This window comes from Perna viridis, chromosome 5 (genome assembly GCF_037379345.1).
Source record: "Perna viridis isolate PV_CMFRI_1.1 ecotype Kerala chromosome 5, ASM3737934v1, whole genome shotgun sequence".
NCBI classification, from domain to species: Eukaryota; Metazoa; Mollusca; class Bivalvia; order Mytilida; family Mytilidae; genus Perna; species Perna viridis.
In genome coordinates, this window is record NC_142449.1 from 51,249,111 (window position 1) to 51,255,760 (window position 6,650).

The following is a 6,650-nucleotide window of genomic DNA, read 5'->3' on the forward strand; positions in this document are numbered from 1 at the left end:
AGTTTTAAAATAGAATATTTTTTACATGTGTATGTCTCGTAATAGCATATAAGATGTTTTCATGGATTTAAAATAGGCTTGCAACAAAACTGGAATGATTGTTTACCCTCTCAATATTCGTTATATGTTTTGTTTACATGGCAACGAAAAGATTCACGATATGTTGTCATTGAAACATCACTTAAGGAGGTAGACCTGGGGTAAGGGATATAACTCATAAAAATCATTGGAACGTTTCTATTCAGTATTTTACATCAATCTTATGTAAGAATCTACTTAACTTGGATTCATTTTATTCTGCTTCAAACGTTTTGGTGAATTTGAATATAATACAAACATATCACTGATTTCATGAGTTATGTCCCTTATCCTAGGTCTACTTCTTTAAGACGATGTTGTTTTAATTAAGGTTTATTAACTATTTCAGATTTATTGACTATATTTTTGCCTCTCTACAAACTCATACAATTAAAGCAGAAAATGGAACTTACTTTTTACTAAATTATAAATATACAAAAATGTAAATGAGCGACAAGAATTAATTTATGAACTATTTTGAAATATTTTATGGTCATCAGGTGCGATTCGGCTAAACAATATTTCCCCAATTTTAAACAAAATTGGGGTTACATTGAATCATTTTTGGTACAATAATGACCTCAAATACATCATGTAATTTATTGGAATGTTCACTTGAGGTTATCGAATGCATGATAGATAAAACCTGCCCACTCACAAGAATACGATCACATGTAAAAACTTTGGATATTCGCATTACAATGTTTCTTGCAATAATTCTAACAGTATATATTTTGGTTCCGATAACCAATGGTTGTTCTTGTTTAAATAGTTATCTACACCAGGATGTATGTCGTTCCAAATTCTGTAAGTAGAAATAATGAATCCGGTCATATTCTAACAGTAACATAGATAAAAAAAAATGTTACTCATGCTTTTAAGGGATCGCGGGTTAAAACCCAAAATGAGATACATGTATGACCAAACCTACATTTGTTTAAATAGTAGCAAGAAACAGGGAAAATTTACACACGTTGCAAATCATTTCCTTGCATTTTAAAGCACAAAATATGAATTGTTGCATCACTCGAAAGATAAGGCAAACATTGGACAGAAAGGCTTATACATGGATGTATATGTCGCTGTTAGAGTTTGACATATAAAATAAATATGAAGTTTCAAATGTATCAAATTGCAAAATCACTATGAAAAACTTTATAACTTGTTTTATTTTGAATTTTCATAGTGTCAAATACAGTATTTGGATGTCTTAAAAGTCCATGTATGTGTTTAATACATTTCGCAAATGTGTCATTATTATAGTGATCCGAGCAAGAGTACTGTCTGTAACACCTGGTGCAGACGTAGAAGCCGATATGTTTTATACTGTACAGGTCTTGAATGATTACATGGTAAAAATAATTTAATTAAAATTAGAAAAACGTATTTTCGTTTTCGTTTATCGGTGGAAACTCAAAGGAACAAAGATTCTTGTGAGAAGCAAAAGAACGCAATCCATGGACAAAGGCCAGATATGGAAAATAGACACATCTAACAAATTATATAAAATAACCAAAATAATGCCTCTAATTTTTCAGAAACATCCGCCGAGTTGCTCATAAAACTCAAGTAAGGCGTACACGAAAGAGGATGGCAGATGGACACACAATTATGATCCATGAGTGCTTGATGACATCCATTAAATTTAAAATCATGTAGTGATGACTTCAATTGTATTGCAACATAACTCTATACGGCATCCTCTCGTAAAACGTATAACTTGTAACATGAAGACTCCGTACGCAGGTGCTGAAGATATATTGCCACAGATGAAAAGAAAGTTGGCAATACGGAATGAAAAGTCATCGTGTTTGTCGTATAATTTTTTCTTTTTCATCAAGTGTAACATAATTTAAATGATTCACAAGAGCCTCAAATGAATGTTTAAACGGCTATTAATTACCAGACAAATACCAGACATGGAAAACAGACATGCACAATAAAGAACAGTACAATCTGTCGACTCTCAACAAATGTCAAATCCGAAAACACCTGAATGTGCAGTTTGAAATGGTAAAGAAATGTATTTATGTGTCTTAATTACACCTGTCTGTCTGCAAAGAAAAAAAAATAATTGTAGAAACTCTTGAAGTACTGTTACTATATTTTAGGCAGTATACATAAACATGGTGGAACGAATCAATTATGGACCGAGTTATGCGACTTCTGGAAAGCCGAACATAACTTGAAGCCATGCCAGAAAAAACTTATTTCAACGAGCGGTTTTGATTGCAAATGCACCGTATGTGTATTGTTACACTTTTTTATATTCATTTATACACAGTAAAACCAAAAAGCAGCACCACCTTTTATATTACAGGTGAACCTAACGTTATCACATATTCCATACCAAAGCTGATATAAATAAGTTTATTTGTTATTATATCTTTTAAATACATGTAAGAAAGCTAAACAACCCTGAATGTTGTCTTGAATACGCATTGGACCTCAAATAGCCGTGTTACATGTATATCAAACTTGAACATGTTCCCTCGGCCAAACGTGACTATCCTGAAATAAAATAATATAACTCTATGATTTAACTTTTAATTCGTTGGATCTTTTTAGCAAACCAGATATTTGTTTATAATTTTGCACGGAACAGTAACGTCATTAACGTCGATTGACCCGCATTCAGCGGTTCAAATAATCCCAAGCAAATTAACATTTAAATTTTATAACAATTGCCAATATTTGTACAGGAATCCATTGGAAATTAAATTTAAGTGTATGGTTCTTAATGTTGTACAGGATATTCGAAGTAACATGGTTTGCCGTAGTTTACCACGGATCGGTTTACATTTTTTTAATTAAAAGTCTGCAAGTCATGTTATTTCGTATTTAACCTGTAAAATTAATTTAGATAAAACATTCATGAATCGTTTAAATTTTTTCAAATGATTTATATTATTAATTAACGAATTCTAAAGTTTACCTGCATATGGATGTAATACTACTTTTTTTGCAGGATCCAAGTTGCTATCAGGATTGTTGAGTCCTTGATAGGCTTATGACATAATAATGTTTGATGATTAAACTTTACGATATCACTAAAAAAAGCACACAACTGTAACTTAATTTTTACAGTATTTTAATTAATCTATTTTTGACATTTCTCAAACTCTTCCGTGTAATCAACTTACAGTTGACGTGGCAACATCTTTTTAAATTGTGAATACGTCATTTTGTGAAGCTTATCTAAGAGCTGTTGTTATTTTATCGTATTTTACAACCAAGTGAAAAAAAAGTTACTGAGATTAGCCAAAATTACGTTATTTAGGTTGTCAAAAGTGATAACATTGTTGTAAAATATTCAAAGTTATTTTTGTCCATGGAATCGTGAATAAAAAGCATTAATTCGTTTATTATTTCTTTCTTCCTTTTGTATTATAACTACGCTATTCGAGCGTTTCACTAAACGTCAAAATGTATTATTTTAAAGCAAAAAAAATCGTTTTTATTTTTTTTACTACTTTTTGAGTAGCTGCTAAGGAACGGAAGTTTAAATGTTTTGCCGTAATTGGTAGTAATTGTGTCGATACTTAAATACAAATATTTGTTTGGGTGAAAATATGAGACCACGTATTAAGTAAACGTGTCAAATAATCTGGTTGAGTTACAGGGTTTCAACTGCGGTGGCCTGTGGTCGTTATATCTTTTGCGTCTCAGTGTATTTACGAATAATGCTTGATATTTGTGTGCAACTAAGAAACGTTTTATTCTTTGAAAAAGACTTTCCGAACCCAAATACCTGTAGATTACATGACAAAGATATTAAAAAACTCACCTTTCAACAGCTTGTCAAATACCTAAGGCTAATTTTATCGATCCCTATCCAATATATATGTCTGTATATCAATCAAATTCACCCGTGAAATTTCTGACACTAAAATTACATTTTTTGATATTACTACGTTTGTAAAAGACGGGGAAATGTCCATGCATCTTCACAGCAAACCAACTGATAGTCACCAATACTTATCTCCCAATAGTTGTCATCTAAAACATTGTACTAAAAGCATACCATACAGCCAGGCACTTCGAATTCGGCGTATTTGCTCATTTGACGATACCACCAACATACGTCTAGATGAACTCCGTGGTCATTTGTTATCGCATGGCTATAAATCAACAGATATAGATCGGGGATTGAACGTGCTAACAACATCAGCCGTAAAGATCTCCTCGAGTACAAACCTAAGAAAAAGAACAAAAGGGTTCTTTTTGTGCTTACATACCATCTAGTCTTTGTGAAACTCTCGCAGTTTACTGAATTCAAATTAGAAAGACATTCAAAAACATCCCAAGTTCTCCAAGCTCTTTCCTGGGGCCCGGTCCTGACATTCCGTAGATCTAGGAGCCTAAGAGATGCCCTCTTCAGAGCAGAGATTTCATCTCAGCCCAAACAAAATACAACGGGCCAGTGTCGATCATGTGGAGATAAAAGATGTAAGACCTGTACCCAGATATCACACACCAATACGTTTAAAAGCTACTGCACGGGAAAGGAATTTGCCGTAACGGGACATTTTGACTGAATTTTGACTTTAACTTTTACTAACTACAGCAATTCTAGAAGTTGTCTGGCAAGCTATTTTCTGACTTGGTGCCATCCTAATCTCTAGCATCTGACATGTTGAAAGCCACTGCAAGTGTTAATTAGCTAAACATATGGTTTAAAGTACTTTATGTCTTTCATTTACATTAAAGAAGTTTAACCTACCGGAAATCGAACGATAAAAATCCTAAATATCTGTTAAATACCTAGAAAACATTTGAAATGAAGACAGTTGTCAAAATGACCAGCAATTTTGAATTAGGTGACTAATTTTACGGAATAAAATATATTTTTGACAAAACGAACTTAAAGTTGGTAAAGGCAGTTCTTTAGTTAATTTGATATGTTCGTTCCGCAAAATCAGTCATTTTATCAACCGGAATTACACACTCAAAAAGATAAAAACCAAATATAAAGTTCTTTTTAACTGCTTTTACAAAAGATTTCCAGTATTGCCGGATTTTCTCATCAAGTGGGTCATTGTTTTCCTTTAGTTTAGTCACCTTCTCTGTGTAATAGTAAGGAAACTATAAAAAGCGTTTAAAATGGCAAATAGTAAACTATAATATTGCCGATTTCAAAGAACGGTGGAACGAGCGTTATTCAATATGGCGCTTAGAAGTATGAGGTTTTGGTATAGAGGAACGGAATTCCAACCTTTTACGTTGTAGGAGTAATTTTTACTCAGAAAGGTCAAATGTTAAATACTAGTAATCATTAACTGAAAATATTCCATGGCATTGTTGCGTATTCATTCACTGTTACACGTATACTTGTGATTTGCAATTATGGCATGCATTCAGTTGTGATGCGGGACCTATTTGTTTATACATAAGTCAAAATTCGAAATTCAATAACTGGAAGTCAAAAGTTGAAAGTCCAACTGGCTGAAAGTCCCCATTCCATCCCGTAATAAAATTTGAAAGTATTGACCACAGTATATTTACTTGCTCATTATGCTGGTGGTATAGAGAATGTAAAATCAGCCATCCGGAAAAGATTATGCTGATTGCATGTGCGAATCACCAAGTTTAGAAACGTACGGTTGATCGTTCCGTAAAATCCGTCATTCATTAGAGTATTATTAAAGTATCACTGAAATTAAATTAGCCATAATATCACTAAACATGTCTGGAATACAACATTTGTTAATTTCAGTACAGTCTATGTTCGTTTTGTGGATGTAGCATTAACTATCCCCCTTTTCATTAATTTAAGTATTTTAAAAATAATGATTCTGATAAATATCAGAAATAAGCAAATTCATTTCTAGTGAAATGAGCAAATTCATTTCTAGTTGTATAGAAAAAAAATTGTCAAGTCTTAAGAAATACAATATTTTCACAAGTGGTTCTTCTCTAAATAGGGGTAACATAAAATTTCCAAACACTAAGCAGATCCTTAATCAAGTCAAGTCCAAAATAAATATGACAAAATAGATTTGTGACGACCGGAAGTACTGGCAACGCAGTGGTCCTGATTTTGTTAAGGTATTTCAAACGAAATTGTTTTTTTTCTAGATTTTACAGCGTGCCCTTCCCCTTCTTTTACTGCGATGGTATTTGCATGCTACTGTGCTGTGTCATAACTGATAAAACGGTGGTCATATCAGCATAAAGAATACGTACGTACGTACTTTCTCGGGGAATTAGGGATCCGAGTAAAATCCGCTTGTCACAGGTTCAAAAACTGTCAAGTAAATACAAGTAATTTAGTCTTTGAATTGTTTGTCAATGAAATTAATTTCAAAGATTAGTGATTGAGAATTTTTTATTACATATAAAATAGTGATTTTGTCAATATAGTTCGTTTATTTTCCTTATGATATTATGTTTCGTTTCGTTTCGAAGTTCGTTAATTTAAATATTGCGAGTTCTTTTCTGTTTTGTACAGGTACCTGTAATCAATTTAGATTTGGATTTTTCTTTTTATGAGCCATAATTTGTCTATAAAAGTATGATTGAGTGCCTAGTGAGTTGGTATCTAAAGCGTTACTAAACGATCTTGAAAAGAA

The 6,650-nt window shown here is 32.4% G+C and overlaps 1 long non-coding RNA gene across 1 annotated transcript; it reads left to right on the forward strand.

The window, feature by feature from the left end:
• The first annotated feature begins 706 nt into the window (after positions 1-706).
• Positions 707-3,443, forward strand: LOC148618144 (uncharacterized). The gene is made up of 4 exons (XR_015922665.1): positions 707-885; positions 1,342-1,430; positions 2,190-2,320; positions 3,047-3,443. It is a non-coding gene; the product is annotated as an uncharacterized LOC148618144 (long non-coding RNA).
• Positions 3,444-6,650: the final 3,207 nt, after the last annotated feature.